The sequence below is a fragment of the Vicugna pacos genome, unplaced genomic scaffold (assembly GCF_048564905.1).
Source record: "Vicugna pacos unplaced genomic scaffold, VicPac4 scaffold_21, whole genome shotgun sequence".
Taxonomy (NCBI): Eukaryota; Metazoa; Chordata; class Mammalia; order Artiodactyla; family Camelidae; genus Vicugna; species Vicugna pacos.
The window spans coordinates 20,348,051-20,365,752 of NW_027328742.1; positions in this window are offsets into that span (position 1 = coordinate 20,348,051).

The following is a 17,702-nucleotide window of genomic DNA, read 5'->3' on the forward strand; positions in this document are numbered from 1 at the left end:
TTTATTGAGTATATTTTATTTTTAATACATTAACTTTTGTGGATTCATTTAAAGTCTGCTCAGAAGTAACACTGTCAGAACCACTAAAATGTATGTAAAAAATTGTGCTGTAGACTAAAATAAAATTGCTACTTGGATTTGTTCCACTGCCTCTAAATTAGATGACTATGAAAATGATAATATATTTTTGAAAGCTTGAGCTCATCCAGCATTTGTAATTCGTATACTGGCCTTTTTTTTTTTTTTTTTTTTGGTAAAGTCAGAATGGAAAGAAAAACAAAAGTGCCCTATCATCTAGAACTTTCCAGTCCACTTTTTTATGATAATGGAATTGCCAGAGCCAGTGTAAACATTAAAATCAACCCACATTTTCAGTTTAAAACATGCTGGTCTGGGCCTAAAGCTTATCAGTTTTATAGATGATCTATCTTTACCCAGAGAAACCTTTGGTTTAGTTTATGTAACATATTACACTATAGGGCTGAGGTCACAGGCTTTTCTGTTACCAAGCAGACACACATCATGTTGCAAGCCTAACAAGTTTGTAGTGTTAGAGTTCCCTCTGCCTCTTCTGCAGGGCAGGTAACAGAGAGCTTCCACTGCTTCATCCTTGGTCCGGGAACTGGGCCAGGAGCCCAGGTCTACATCCAGTTCCAAAGCCTCTTTACACCACAGCATTGGTAGGGTCAGCAGAAACAAATGACTCGAAAAACTTGACCTGAAAATTGGCCAGGCACGCACACGGAAAAGAAAAATATTCACACAGTTTAGAGCCTCCGTGAACCGTTAGGCAAGCCTCCGTCAAATCGAATTTTGAAGATTGAGGATCCTGAAGTGTAATTATTCCCAAGAATTCTGTCCTCCGTTCCACCGGGGTAACCTCATGTCTTTCTGGACAGTCTGCCCACTTTTGCCTTCCTTGATCAATATCTCCAGCCTAAATCTGTTTTCTGAAGGCCAGACCTCTCTGATCAACTGCCCAGATGACCCCCGCACAGGCACATTTTACTCACCCTGCCCCAAACTGAATTCATTCTCTCTCCTTATTCCCCACCAAACCCACTTCTCTGACATGTCCTGTCCTGGTTAATACCATGGCTGCAGCCATAGCCGCCTGTCCATCCTTGATTTCTCCCACCCCTCAGTTCCAGCCGGTCAGCCAGAGCTGCCACTTACGTTCCAGCTGCCAGCTCCCTGATCTGAGTCCTCGCCCCCTCCCTACTTCGGGGCCCTAGAAAGCCCTGCTTAGCAATCCTCATATTCCTGCTGCTACCTTCTCATTTATCCCCCTGCCACAGGTTACACCTCCAGACACGTCCACCCTCCACCCTGCTACCAGGGTTTTCCTAAAAGAATCCAAGCTTGCCTCTCCCTGGCTTCAGAACTGCCATTGACTGTGAAGCCGACCACCTCCGCATGGCCTCTTCACACACGAGTTCTTCCTGATCTTCCTCTTCCCAGCTGAACCCCACAGACCAGCCTCAGCACACCTTGCCCTCACAGTGCCTTTGAAACTGTACGTCTGTCCCTGCTGCTCCTTGGCCTGGAATGCCCTTCCCCTGCCCTGGAAACGTTGGCTGGGTCCAGTCCTCCACCAGGACCACCTCTGCTGTGCAGTGAGCGGTGCCTTCCCCTGACTCTGCAGCCCTGACACTCCGTGGCCCTGGCGTGTCACCCTGGGACACGTCTGCTTGTCTGCCCTCTCTCTGGCCCGGGACTGACTTCTCTCCAGGCAGAAGCTGAGCTGAGGAGCATCCATGTTGGTCCCCAACACAGCGCTGGGCTCAAAGAAGGAGTGGAAAGAGGGCTTGTGAATGAAAGGAGAGCCAGATGGGCAGTTTGGAGGATGGTGTAGTGGGAAAGAGATTGAAAATAAAGTGGTTTTAGGACAGACTTGGTTTTCACCCAGCTCATCTGGTCCATGAAAGCCAGGCAGTTCTCACTGACTGGCGGGAGCCTGACTTCCAGTTCCTTGGCCTCACTGGCTTCCCTGACCCAGGGTCAGCTAGAACGTCTGTAGCAACCACAGCAAAGCTGCTGAGAAGTTGACATGGAAACATTAAGCAGTGTGTCCTAAATAAGGAAGAATCCAAGCTTGTTTACTGAAGGGTTCAAAGAACCGAGTATTTATGACTTAAAAGTCTGGAGTGGGGAGCACCTAGCATGCATAAGGTCCTGCCTCAATCGCCAGTACCGTCTTTAAAAATAAATAAACCTAATTACCCACCCCCAAAACAAACAAAAAAAGCCCCCCTTCCCCCCACAAAAGGAAAACTAATTTGCCTAGCCTGCCTCCCTCTGGTCGTCTTTTCTGAACACAATAAAATAACTGGAGGTAACACTCAGTTCTGCAACCCTTGTGCCTCAGTGCAGACTACACTCAAAAAGGAACAACTTGAACGTAATTCTAAATACTATTTTGTAAATTTTTACTCAAAATCATGCAACTATATAAAGCACTTTGGAAAACAGAGAACAGAAAACCAACGATTACACAGTTTACTCATCCTGATGAATTTTCATGTCATTCTCTTTTTCCCTGTTTAAGGGATTTGGTGTTGGTTTTAACACAGTTGTACATATGTCACAGATGCAATTAGAAACAGTTTTTTCCCGCTTATAAACATTTAAAATTTATCATATAGTTTTCAGAGCCAGAATTTTTATTCGTTCCGTCATCTTTCCAGACCAGACATGCAGCCTGTATTTTGCTTAGTCATTCACCTAATTTGTGGCTTTTGGATTCAGATTTTTCATTATTGTCATCAGTGCTGCATTGAGCAGCTTTGAGTAAAACTGTCCATGTTTCTGTTTGGCTCTTGAAGGTAATAATGAGAAACAATGGAGGGCTTCCTGTGTTTGGGGGACTGGTACTGTGCTAATTACCTGCATTATCTCACTTCATCTTTACAGAAAAACTTATGGGTAGATAATTCTATTATCTCCATTTCACTGATGAGGAAGCAAGCACAGATGAGTGAACTTCCTCGTCCAAGGTGAGTATCAGGGTCAGACTGAACCCAGGAAGCCTAGAGTCTCCATGTTTTCATTCTCAGGAGGGGATTCCCTGGGACAAAGGCTTACTAATGGGTTTACCCAAAGGAAGACCTTTTAAAAATAAAGCTCATCCAAACTTCCACTTTTTACTTGGCATCTTCAGGTTATGTCTACTCTTCTCGTGGGCCAATTAAATGGAGAGCGGTAGAGGAAAATCTCCAAATGAAACTGACCTTGAAGAAACTTGTTCACCTCCCTCCTTGGGAAGCAAAATAAAGTTTCCCAAGAGGGCCCGAGGAATCTTTTTAGTTGAACGAGGTTAGGATTATTGCATGCATGTCTTTCTGCTGCTTTTGCTGGTTGAAACAGACAGCACCAACGCAATCTCACACACTATAAACCTTGCTCCTGCAGCCCCGCGATGTGTCTGTGGGTGGGGTGATTGTCCCAGGAAACAGTGCACCCTAGCCGCTTTGCAAAGGGAGTTAAACTCTTCTCCTCAGGGGCCCGTTCCACACAACAGCACATTCTCGTTCTCCTACACAGTCCATCATCTGTCAGACATCACCACACTCCTGGTCAGAGGTCCCTTTGGTTCTGTGCCCGGCCAAACTTAGTACACCCAAACAAATGTGTCAGTCCCTGAAAAAAGCCAGAAAAATGTTTTCATCGGAAAGGTTTGGTTCTCTTAAAATCACGAGTGTTTTCTGAATCTCACTTGCGAGCTGCATGTGGCATCGGCATGGACTCAGCCAGCCTGTGACAGATCGGCTGGTGAGCTCAGGCAAGTTCCTCATCACCTCGGGGCCTCGGTTCCCATCAGCAGAAGGGGCCCAGCACCTCCCGAGGATCAAGTGAGACACCAAAAGTGTCTAGTCCATGTATCCTGCTGTATGACCAGCTCTAGACGAATGTTAGCTTCCTTCCCATACGGCTAAGCTTTTAAAATGATGGTTGTAGCCCACCTGCAGAGATATTTCTGCAGACACAACCTGAAGGAAGGGTGGCTAGCACTCTTCAAAAAGTCTTGTGCACTTTTTGGCTCTTAAAAATGGTCCTGGATCTTACTGTGGCCAAAGTTAAACTGAGATACATGTGGCCACCCTGGCTTTGTAATGATTTTTTTGCTCTTTGTAACAAATGTCCTTTAAATATTCAATATTTCTTGAGACAGGCTGAGCCCTCCATGGACAAAGGGTGGATGAGGAAAGCTGAGTGGTTCTACATCTGTGCCCAGGTGGGAATGAACATCTTCCACTTGGTCAACCCAAAGGCCTTCAGTTAACGGGGCCCCCACTCTGGGACAGTCATTTGGTCACTGTCTGTTGTTGTATGAGTGTGCCGCTTGGGAGACTCACCCATCAGCCCCACTTTTGGTGGCTTATTAAAAAATTCCTTCTGGGTTGGGGGAGGGGATAGCTCAAGCGGTAGAGCACATGCTTAGCATGCATGAGGTCCTGGGTTCAATCCCCAGCACCTCCATTAAATAAGTTAATAAATAAATAAACTTAATTACCTCCTCCCACCAAAAAATAAAAATAGAAAGGTTAAGAAAAGAATTTATTAAAAAAGAAAAAATAAGAATTCCTTCTAACCATAGGGCTACACGGTTTCCTTCATCTTGTTCCTTTCCCAGTGATGTCGTCGGATCCTCCTGTCACACATTCATTCAGCAGGTTTAATGGGTGCAGGTCTGTGCTGGGGACTAATGTAGCCCTGGGGATGCTGGGAAAAAGACAAAAACCCCTGCCTGTTGCTCAGGCTAGATGATCCCCGGGCTCTGCTCCCTTACCTGGTTCTGAGGCTTGGTGGGTCTCGGCTGACCTGCTTTTTGGCACTTTCCGGACGACTGTGGGCAGCGAACACAGCAGTGGGAAGAGGCACACAGAAACCCATGCTTCTCAACAGGGGTGACTTTATGCCACAGACTTGTGTTTGCTGGGCCACCTTCGAATTCCCTGTCTGAAAAATCAGCCCTTGCCTTGGAGAGCACTGAAAGCAGCTAATGATTTAGAGGCAGTGTGTGTGGACTCTGCCCTCAGATGTGGGAGTCCCTGAGGAAGCTCATTTGTTCATGTGTGTCGGCCACCTTTGAAGCAGGCTTTCCCCAGCCTCCCAGGCAAGGGGTGAGGAAGGAGAAACCTGCCTTGGTGTGGACAGTGGCTGGGCTGCCTGGAGCCCCTCCATCTCTCCCCCCTAGTCCTGGGGTGTGTCATCCACGTGTCAGTGGCTGGGGAGACAGTGCCGAATAAGGGAAGTCTGTGCCCTCCAGCCTCCCACGGTCTCTTGGGGAGAAGGACGTGGGAACAAATTAGCAATGATAATGCCACCTAATTGCAGTGCTTGTATTGGGTGCTATTGTTGGAGGAGAGAGATGAACTCTGCCCAGGGGAAGTGCAGAACCCTTGGAGGCAATTTCAGTTGCGACTTGAAGGATGAGTGAGGAATTACTAGGGAGACGAGAAGTGATGGGGCAGTGGATAGAGACAGGGTGGGGGAAAGATAACTTCTGGTGTAGGGACAGCACGGGCAGGCGCGTCTGGCAGGAGAAAGCATGGTAGGTTTCAGAAAGAGTGTGGGGTGCCCAGGGCATCTGTAAGGGGAGATGATGATAGCAGATAAGAAAGAACAGCTTATATCGACTGCGTGCCAATCAGGGGCCTGTCACACATGATCTCTCAGGAAGGGAGAGAGAGAAACAGAGAGGGAGAGACACAGATGCATCTATTATTTTGGAGTGTGAAGAAGAGGATCTTGTATGCATGTGAATTTTTCTGCAGCAAACTCTGAATCCTAGAAGGGGTTTCTTGGTGCCAATATTTCTGGGCTTCCATTTCCTTTTCTCTACCCCTCATAAACACACCACACCAGAGAATTATTATAGAAGGCGACTATTTCAAGGTTCAGCTGAGCTAATTTCTGTGTTCCTGTATCAAAAATGAAATACTGAACGGTAGAGTACACTGGGAGTTGGTGGGATGGATCCTCCGTCATTGGGCATTATTATCCTCTGCTCTTGACAGAGATAATCGAGATCTGAGGGTGTTGTGGAGACTGTCATCCAGGCACCCAACTCATTCAACAAAGAATGAGCCTCTCCTAGGTGCCAGATGCTGTTCCAGGTATTGGGGATACAGTAGTAAACAAACGAGACGCAAGTCCCTGCCTCGTGGGTCTGACGTTCTCATTAGGGAACTATAAACAAAATGTGAAAGGAAAACATACAGCGTGTTAGATGGTGATCAGTGCTACGGAGCAAAGTCAGTCAGGAAAGAGGAAGGAGGAGTGCTGAGGGTGAAACAGAGCAGGACCCTGTGGGGTCCTCCCTGGTACAAATCTGTCCCCTGTTTCTTGGTTATAGGAAATAGGCTTCATTCAGCCTCGTCGACCTTCCCCTGAGTTCCAAAGGGCAGGTTCAAACAGCTGCTAATCAGGGAAGGGAGAGAAGGCAGGAACAGTCAAAAACAATAGTGCCTCCTCAAGAAACTAAAAATAGACTTATATGATCCAGCAATCCCACTCCTGGGCATATATCCAGAAAGAATTCTAATTCAAAAAGATACATGCACCCCAGTGTTCATAGCAGCACTGTTTACAGTAGCCAAGACATGGAAACAACCTAAATGTCCATCAACAGTTGACTGGATAAAGAAGTTGTGGTATATTTGTACAATAGAATACTACTCACTCATAAAAAAGAATAAAATAATGCCATTTGCAGCAACATGGATGGACCTGGAGATTATCATACAAAGTGCAGTAAGCCAGAAAGAGAAGAAAGATACCATATGATATCACTTATATGTGGAATCTTAAAAAAAGACACAAATAAAATGGAAACAGACTCGCAGATATAGAAAACAAACTCATGGTTACTAGGGGAGAAAGGGGTGGAAAGGAGTAAAATGGCAGTCTGAGATTCTGAGATTTGCAGATACCACTATATATAAAATAGATAAAGAATAAGTTTCTGCTGTATACCACAGGCAACTATATTTAATATTTTGTAGTAACCAATAATGAAAAAGGATATGAAAAGGAATATATATGTACATGTATGACAAACATTATGCTGTACACCAGAAACTGACACAACATTATAAATTGACTGTACTTCAATTAAAAAAAAAACACACACACACAATAGTGCAGCCTTGGGACAGGGTCCAACTTCCTCTTCAAGGAATATACATAACAATGTCTTTGAGTTCTTCTGCAGGAACTAAGACCCCCATCCAGGTGAGGATGGTAACTTCAGGCTGAGCACAAGATTCCTGGGCACCGCCTTGTCACAGGGCACCAACCAATCTGAAGAAAGTCACACCCCCTGCAGCCCTCACACTGACCAATCAGAAGACAGTCACACACCCTGCACCCCTCACACCAACCAATCAGAAGACAGTCACATGCCCTGCAGCCCTCACACCAAATGTTGCCTTTAAAAACTTCTTCCCAAAAAACCACTGGGAGTCTGGGTTTTTTGAGCATGGGCCCTGCAATAAACCTTTTTCTGTTCCAAATTCTGATGTTTCAGTTTGTTTGGCCTCACTATGCATCGGGCACATGAACTTTTCAGTAACAAGGGCAAGGATTAACTTGGGCTCATAGACAGGGCCCTGGGGAGACTGAGTAAAGACCTGAGGGGCCCTGATTCCTGCTGGGAAGATGTTCCTAAGAAGACCTGAGGTGGGAGCATGCCAGGCAGGCACAGCAGGAGACCGGTAAGGAGTGATACAGGAAAAAAGTGGGGCTTCATGCAGGAAAGAATTCAAGAACAAGCCATAGTTGAGTAAAAGTAGATTTGTTCAGAGAGGTATACACTCCATAGACAGAGTGCAGGCCATCTCAGAAGGCAAGAGAAAGGCCATGGGGAGGGTGGGAGGAGTTGGTTACAGTAAAAGTAGATACATACTCTGTAGATGGACTGCTGGCCATCTCAGAAGGCAAGAAAGAGAGTGACCACAAGGCGTGGGGCTGTTAGTTTTCAGAGGCTTGGTAATTTCATATGCTAATGAGTAGGAGGATCATTCCAACTACTTTGGGGAAGGGGTGGGGGATTCCCAGGAACTGGGCCACTGCCCTCTCTTTGACCTTTTATGGTCAGCCTCGGAACCATCATGGCACCCGGGGGCGTGTCATTTCCCATGCTAATACATTACAACGTGTATAATGAAGTTCAAGGTCCACCGGAGGTCAACTCTCCAGCCATCCTGGGCCTCAGGGTCCATTGGGAGTTGACTTTTCTGCCATCTTGGTGCTAACTGGTGTGTCATTCCTTTAATGGCCACGCCCCACCCGCTTCCCTCCTGTCTCAGGAGCATTTTGAGTGAGGGGAGAGCAGCCTTGGCCATGAGGTCAGGGAGGCTGACAAAGACTATCTCTTTTGACAAAACTTGAGTCAGGCTTCTTTCTGGGTCCTCCTTCTGACTAGTCCTGGTCTCGGGCTCTGTCCTTGGCCTGTTTAGTCCAGTTTTAGCAAGAATCCTGCTAAGTCAGTTTAGTGGAAAATCCCCCACCCTCTATCAGGGCTAATGAAATTCCTCGTCCCCCACCGTTGATATCTCATAACCCTGGCCAGCCTTCAGGCCTTGGTATTTTCCTCTTAGTAATTTTCCATCCACGGGCCACCCCACCCAACCTACTCTCGGCTATAATTCCCCACTTGTCGTCGTTGTATTGAGTTGAGTCGAATCTCTCTCTCCTTCTCTAAACCCCATGGCAGTAGCCCCCTGAATAAAGTCTGCCTTCGCATCTTTAACAGAGGAAGTGAGTGGCAGATGCCCGGGGCCTTGGAGGTCCATGGGTGCACATGTGAAGCTGTTACTAGTGGCACAATTCCTTGTGGAATCATCCATCTCCGAGGTTACAGAGATCCCAGCACCAGGTTCTGAGTTGAGTCCTGGCTCCTAAATAGCAGAAAGGACATCGGCAAGTCCCTGAGTTTCAGTTTGTTTATCTTTAAAATGCAGATTTTCGTAGTTAAGACCAATCTTGGAGGGTAGTGAAACACTGTGAAAGTGTTCATTTGAAAATGTGGGCCTGAGTATACCCAAGCAGCCTTGAACTGTCTAAGTGCTGAGAAGGGAGATTTGCAATGAAGTCACTGGGAGGGAGCCAACCCGACTCCCTCCCCTCCCCATCTCCACCCTCCCTGACTGATCTTTGCTCCTGAAGAAGAAAGCTTCTTTGTGCAGTATCATATCACTCTTCTGCCCATTGCTTTAACTTGTTCTTGCGGAGGCCTCAGTGGTGGAAATCTCTCCTGTATCTGGCCCAAGTTCTTATCAGCTCTAGGAATTGGAGCCAGGGAGAGATAAAAGTCTGCCTCTTCAGTGATCTGTCTAGGGGGCTGTGACCTGGCCAGTGGGGAGGAAAGAAATGAATAAGTGACTTGGCCAGGCCAAGCCTTGATTTCCTCAGCTGTAAAGGGAGGATTACGCTGTCACCTAAAGGGCTATGGTGAGATTATTGGCACGAAGGATCTATCACTGGACCTGACGATAGGTGCTGAATTCCATTTCCAAGTATTCTACCTCATCAGAGGTGCTGTGGAGAATGTGAAATAGCTCTGGGCTAGGAACTGGGGTGAAGAGATACAGGCAGGTGGCTCCCCTTCCCAGCTCCGTTCATCCCAGTCAGTGAGGGGTGGCCCTCCTAGCTAAGGCTCTGCCTCGAGCCCATCAGCTACGGGGGCGTTGCTCTCCCAGCCAGGTCTCCTCATGTTTGGCCTTCATCATCTCACCCACCCTAGGACTTGGCAGCACTGCCCATCTCCACCTCTGAAATCTTCCCTGATCTTCTTGACATGCTGCTTCCTGCTTCCCCCTGCATGTCTGGCCTCTTTTTCAGCCTTCCTTCCTGGATCATCCTGAGCCAGGAAGGAAGGGGGCAGGGCACAGCCATTAAAGGAATGACAGATATTAGTACCAAGACGGCGAAAAAGTCATCTCCCAGTGGACCCTGAGGCCCAAGATGGCTGGAGATTCGACCTCCAGTGGACCTTGAACTTCATTATGCACATTGTAATGTATTAGCATGGGAAATGACATTCCCCGGGCGCCATGGCAGTTCTGAGATTGACCATAAAAGGTCAAAGAGAGGGCGGTTGCCCAATTTCTAGGAATCCCTGCCCCTTCCCAAGTATTCCCAAGTAGTTAGAATAATCCTCCCAGTTGTTAGCATATAAAAACAACAATGCCCTCCTGGCCTCTCTCTCTTGCCTTCTGAGAAAGCCTGCGCTCTGTCTATGGAGTGTATATTTTACTTTAATCACCTTCCCCCACCCCACCACACACACACTCCTTGTGACCTCCCTGCCTTCTGAGATGACCTACACTCTGTCTGTGGAGTGTGAAACTCTATAAATAAATCTACTTTTACTAAACTATGGCTCACTCTTGAATTCTTTCCTGTGCAAAGCCAATGACCCTCACTTGGTGGGACATGTCCCAGGGACTCAACTGAGACCTGGGACATGGCCATCCTCTCTCATCCCATTTTTCACCTGTATCAGTCCAGCTCTACTTGATCTTAAATACTGTTTTTGTGGGGTCTTCTCAGCCCTCTTGCTTCCTCTTTCCCCCTACTCATCCTTCATGAGCCCACTGATGCCAAGGTAAAGGGTCTCTAGCCCCAAACTCTCTTGGCTTCCAAATTCTTAAAGCCACTTGTGTGCTGGCTACTTCCATATAGATGTCCCATACTCATCTTGGTCTTTCCAAAGCTAAATAAATCATCTTTCTTCCAAACCTGATTCTCCTCCTGTATTTCCTGTGTAAACTGGCAGTCAGATTATGTACAGTCACCTAAGCCAGAAACCTGGGGGGGCCACTCCAGACATCCCTCCTTCGCACTGGGGACCTTCCATCAGTCCCCAAGTCTCATTCTCTCTGCTCAGCACTCTCCCTCTGACCCCCTCTCCCTCCTCCACCAGTGCTGGCTGACTGAGGCCCTGATCCATTTTCAGCTGGTTACTGTGACAGCTTCCAACAGGTCTCTGCCACCCACCCTGCTCCTTCAACCTCACACATCCCCATTGTAGTCTCCACATGTCAGCAGAGTATTCTTTCTAAAAAGAATCTGACTCAATTCTCTGAAGTAGTTCCCCATGTCCTTCAACATAAGCCTAGTGCCGGATCTGACACTACTTAACTGTCTGGGCTCCCCTCCTGCTACTGCACAGGTACCCTCCAGCCAATCAGAAGGCTTGCTGCTCCTCAAATGTGCCACTGCTATATACGCCTGCGTGCCCCAGCACATGCTATGCCCTCTTCCTAAACGCCCTCACTCCGCCTCCTTTGCCTTTATCCATCCACAAGGAGAATTCCTAGTTAGGCTTCAAGTCCAAGTTCAAGTGTTCCCTCCTCCTGAAAGTCTTTTCTGACTCCACTAGGCTTAGAAAGGGCTCCTCCTTCACAGTCTTCAAAGGCATTCCACTATGATAGTTCTTAATCACATTGCATTGTACTCATCTGTTTCCTAAAACAGATGTCAAGGTGAAGGGAGCTTTCTAATCTTTGGACACCTGATCCTTAAGAAGTTCTTGACACACAGGAGCTAGTTGGAACATACATGCTTATTCAATAAGTGAATGAATGAACGATTAAATGAAGAATTGATGGTCAGTGGCATCGAAGGGGGCATTTGTTGAAAGAGCATCAGTAGCATTGAGGAGACGAGAAACTGGGGGACCAGGCTGTCAGATGAGCCACTTGAAAGTGAAAGCAAAGAGAAGAGAGTCTTGAGTCAGGCTTAACCCCAGTTGACCTTCCTCCTTCCACCCGACATTTGTCTGGGTTTCTTCACCCATTTTGCAAAGCTAAACCTGAGCAAATAAAACTGAAGAAGGTAAAAAAAAAAAAAAGATCCTATTATTGCAATGCTCGATTAAAATGATCACACTCTTTGAGATGATCTGCTCTTTGAGATTATGATCTGCCCCTTAGCATGGATAATCGAGGACTGACCGCATCACTTTCTCAGGACATTCTGTTTCCTGAACCATCAAGTGCAAATTGGTAACACCTAATGGGGTAAAAGCTGCATCCAGCCAACCAAATGAACCAGGAGGCATCCAGCTTCGGAAGACCTGAGGTCCCACCCCAGCCAGGTGAATCACTAAGGTTGTCTTAGCTTTAATTCCAGAGTAGCAGAGGTGCCAGAGCCCTGCACTATAGCAACCCAAACCCAGGTGATTCCGAGGGATGCTCTAATAATAACATCTCCCAGCGTAAGACGTTCTACTTTAGAAATTTCCCAAGTGCCTTCACGACTATTACCCTGCCTTCTTTTTCAGTTTTCTTGCGAGGTCATTTGTTGGCAAATGGCATAATTCCTATGTTACAGTTGAAGAAAGTGAAACTCTGAGGCGGGAAGAATAACCCAAGATCACACAGTGAAACGGAGATCAAGCCAGAACCTGCACCCGGGGGAAGAAATACCTTCTGAAGGGCCTCTTCACCAAGTCTTCTCTGAAGCATCATCTGCTCTTCATTTAAGTCTGGGGGAAAATTAAATTTGGGGAAAAAAAGAATAGAAGCATAATTAAAGGATCTGGCAAGAGAATAGAAAACCCGGAGGGAACAACGCATTCCTTTGTGCCTTTCTTTTTTAGCTGCTTGAGCTCGCGCATTTTTCTTATTTCTTATTCCCAAATGCCCTTTTTTTTTTTTTATAAGGTGAATCTTAAAGCACTGAAGCCCAAACCCTTCAAGCAACCTGACTTCCTGGGTCCTGACCTTTCCTTGATTCTCTCTGCCAGTGGTGGGGCGGGGGAGGGGAGGGGCTGATGGAGCAATTCAACTCCTTTTAATTTTTTTAAACTTTTTATTATGGAAAATTACATCTGTATGCAAAAGTACAGAGCAACTCAGCTCTAAACAGAAAGATAAATCATGCAAAACAAAACCTCGAGGCCTGAGTATTGTCAGTCCATTCTCCCACAGCCCTGAGTTAATGGTACAGGAGAAATGGGGGGCGCGAGAGGATGGCCATGTCCCAGGTCCCAGGTGAGTCCCTGAGATGTGCCCCATCAAGTGAGGTTCTCTGGCTTTGCACAGGAAAGGATTCAAGAGTGAGCCATGGAAGAATGAAGGTGGATTTATTCAGACAGATACAAACTCCATAGACGGAATGCAGGCTGTCTTAAAAGGTAAGAGAAAGGGAGCGAGGGGGAGAGGGGGAGAGAGTGAGTGAGCCCACCCCACAGCCCCGGGGATGTGGGGTGGGTAGTTTTCATGGGCCCTGTAACTTCATATGCTAACAAGTAGGAGGATTATTCCAGCTACTTTGGGGAAGGGGCTAGGATTCCCAGTAACTCGATGTCCCATCACCCACTTTTTGACCTTCTATGGTCAGCCTTGAAACTGTCCTGGCACCCGTTGGAGGCCCATTTAGCACGCTGTTGTGTTTCAATGAGTGTATATTGAAGCTCAAGGTCTACTGGGGTTGAATCTTCCACCATCTTGGTGCTAGTTGCTGTGTCATTCTTTTAATGGATGTGCCCTGCCCTCTTCCCTCCTGTCTCAGGAGCATAAACTCAAGAATTGAAGGAAAATGTCCACATCCAGCTTTTCCTTTTCTGAATTGCACGGCTTTTGGAAAGATGCTCTGAGGCTTGGTTTCTTTGCTTGCCAAATAGGACCAATCAGGCCAACTGCACAGAATGGCTGTGACAGTGAAATGAGATAATGTCTAGGAATATGTCTTCTAACTTATAAAATGCTCTCAAACTGTGAAGAACTATTATTAAGATTTCACAGGCCCCTGGGAACATCACCATGCAGAAGTGTGGTTAATATGCTCACAAATGTAGATAGAGTTTTGTGCAACAGGAGCTCTGCATGCCCATCCTCTGTTCAGATTTTGTCCTGAACTGGTCATCTCATGCCATTTTGCTTTTCAGCCACTTGACTACCAGCCTTGCTGCCCACTACTTCTTCTCCTTCTTACTTCAAGGACAATGTATCCATCAGTCTTGCCCTCCCAACTTTACCCAGGTTTCTCTGGTCAACATTTTCGGTTTTCCACCCGGACTACACCAACTCAGGCTGCTTTTGTTTAGAAAGACCTCTTCCAGATGGCACCTGTGATCGTCTTATTCCAGTGAGATGATGATTGGAAGCACCTCCACCCAATAGCCAGGACCCAGGCAGGAAGCACCGAGGACTTAGGAAGGAGGGCAGGAAGGATGACCCCTGTTGCAGGCTCAGCCTCTCTCCTGTGAGTCAAGGAGAGATGCCACCCTGTTTAGAAGGTGGTTTAGGGGCCAATGGCGAACAAGATGCATTCCACGACCTCATGAAGCTTATATTCCAGAGAGGGAACTGACTATAAATGAGTAAGCATACAAATTAAAAAGAAGTAAAATATAGAACAAAGAATAGTTCGCATTGTGAAAAAAATAATGCAGAGAGACTGGGGCAAGAGACTGGAGGCAGGGGTGGCTAAGTAAGACGGGATGGTCAAGGTCATGGGTTGTATAAGTGCCATCCCGACTCCACCTTATCAGGAACAAGGAAGCTAAGTGCTCCACTGGGAGCTGGCAGCCATCCATACCCTTCATGGTTCTCATTATAGGACGAAGCCACCAGATAACAGAACAGAAATAGATAACAACAGAAAAAAGGAAAAATTGTGTCTTGATCCTGTGGTCAAGCCAATGTATCATGGAACCCTGAAGTCTGCCCAACTCCTCGGCCTCCCAGTTAGGTGAGCCAACAGCTGGTCCAGGCCATTTTGATTTGGGTTTTCAATGCCCAGCAACCAAAGGCATGGTGACTGATGAGTGACTCTTGTGGCCTAAGCAGCTTATCCACTGAGCCACATACAACTCTTCCCATGAAGATTCTGGCAAACCTTAGTTTCTCCATTTCTTACATTCCCAGGGATGCCATTACCCAGATGAGGCCCTTCATCATGTGCCTAACATATTAATGACACTTGACATATGTCTGTGGAGCTGCATTAGGTGAATAAGCCAGAGGGCTGCTTAAAAGTGGAAAAGACAGAGGAAGTCCAACTCTTCCAAAAGACAAGAATGTTCCAAGATAAAACCTTGTAGCCCTTTTCTGGGTCACAGAATGCTTCCACGTACCTTGTATCATTTAGCCTTGTACATCATGAGATCGTCAGTTTATAGATGAAGAAAGGGAGAAGGAGAAAGGTCAAGTTGAGGAGCCTGGCAACGAGGTGGTACTCAAAGGTATTCTGATTCCCAATCTCCCACTCTTCTGATTCTGAAAATGAGCTGGTTGATACAATAGGTATTTAGGCTCTAGTTATGACCAAAGATGTTCATGGGTTTAGTGACCTCAGAGAGCAAAGATTCTGGAGATGATGGCGTGGAAAATGTTTATTCAGGTCAGCCAGGCACTAGAGGGGCCACGTATCTGTGACAGGAACACAAGAGCTCTTTTCTGTGTTACTTCACTGGAACCCTGCTGATTCACAGGGAAAGTAGGGTAAGACTTCTATGGTGCCTTCTTACCACCCCTACCCTTATAATACCAGCAATCAATTTACTGCACTTTTTCTCACTGAGTAATTCATCATTTTTAAAAACTTACTTCCTTTGCCATAAACTTTTTAACTTTAGAATAATTGTAGATTCACAGAAAAGTTCGGACAATAATATGGAGTTCCCATATACGGTCTCACCCAGTTTCTCCTATTTACATCTTGCATTAGGACAGTATGTTAGTCACAATTAATGAACCAAAATTGACAAATTATTGATTCAGATTTCCCCCATTTTTAGCGGATGCCCTTTATCTGTTCCAGGATCCCATCCAAGATAACATCCAGTCTTCCTGTCTCCTTAGGCTTCTCTTGGCTGTGACAGTTTCACAGTTCTGAGGAGTGCTGGTCAGGTATTTGTAGAATGGTCCTCAGCTGGGATTTGTCTGATGGTTCTCTCATGATTAGACGGGATAATGGGTTTTGAGAGGGAGACCACAGAGCTGAGTGCTGTTCACATCACGGAGACCAAGGGTGCACACCATCAACACGACTTACCACTGCCCTGGGTCACCTGGCTGAGGCGCTGGTGGTCAGTTTCCTCCACTGTGAAGTTAACTCTCCTTTCTCTCTTTCCACTCCATGCTCTTAGGGAAAAAGTCACTGTGCACAGCTCACACTAAGGAGTGAGGAAATTTGCTTCCCTTCCTTGAGGAAAGAATATCTACAGAAATTACCTGGAATCCTTCTGCGGGGAAATTTGGCTCTTCTCTCCCATTTGCTTATTTCTTCAATTGTTTATTTCTAACCGTATAGGCTCATGGATATAATCCAACACTATTTATTTTGTGGCTTAGATTGTTCTAGCTTTGGCCACTGGGAGCTCCTTCCACGGGCACTGATTGTGCTTTTAGCCCAAATATATGTTCTAATGTCTTTTTACCTTAAAGCAATGAAGCAAAGACCCAGAAGAACCAAAGTTCTCCCCATGGCCTCCCGCTTCATCTTCACCACAAATTTGTGTCATTTTGGTCAAATCTCAACTCTTTGTCTTCACCAACACCATCTGTTTCTCTTCACCTCTGCTGTGGCTGTGAAGCCAAAGTGAGATGAAAGGGAGGAAAGGATGCTAGAAAAATTAAAAACAAAACATGCAAACATATCATTTAAAACCTCTGCCCCCTCTCCCTGCTCACATCAGTAAAGCTTCACAGCTCAAGCACTCAATAAATATTTTCTGAGCAAGTAAATGAAGGCGTGAGTGAAGGAAAGAGACACACACACCTCCGGAGCTGGGACAGCAGACAAACAACGGAAAAGATGCGACACAGCCCAGGGGGGCAGGCAAACACAACACCTCCACCTCCTGTCACTTCAGAGCAAACTTCTCAGGTGGGCTTACGATGTGCAGACCCCGAGCCTAGGGAGGGCAGGGGTGCCTAAGGCACAGAACATGCCAGGAAGGAATTTACAGTCTAGCAGGCTCCAGACATACAAGCAACTGTCCTTAGAGGGTACAGAAATGCACCTCTATTTTGTTATTTTTTGTAACTTGACAATCCCTATAAAAGTCTCTTTCCCCTGCCTCGCCCACTTCTGACTAAGTCCTTCGTCAAGCCGGTTCCAGACTGTCCCAGTCAATCCCATATTTTCTACTTTCCCGTCCCAGCACCTACTAGGACGACATCTGAGTTCCAAGTATTGGATGCTAAGTGGGTATTGCACTGGCCTCCGCCTGGATCCTCAGGTGGGGTTACCTGTGATGTGGTTTCCTGTCTACCTGCTTCATCATGATGCAGATGCCGATGGGCTCTACCAGCTGGCTGTCTCTCATTGTCCTTCTTGGATCCACAGGGAAATGTTGGAGCCTAGGAAACCGTGTATGGCTGCTTCCGGCTCTCTCTGCTCTCAGCCTCTGGCGTAATAATCTCTACTTTTCTGCTCTCAGACCACAGGGCTGTAAGGAACACCTGCAGGTTGCCTGGGTCCCAGGCCCAAGACAGGGCTCCTCTACTTTTGGAAGCTCACACTCACCTGGGGACACCCACATCCCACCACCTTGGGGCTGACTCTGGGGAGGAGGGACCCTTCTCAGGTGCACTCACCATCCACTTTCTTGCTTTCCTTCCAACCCTCTAACATTCCTCTTGGGAGATGGAGGCTGGCAGAGAGCGCCGGGCTCAACAGTTAAAATCATTACAGTTTACAGCTGGATTACAATTTCGCTCTTAACATTCAATAATTTGACC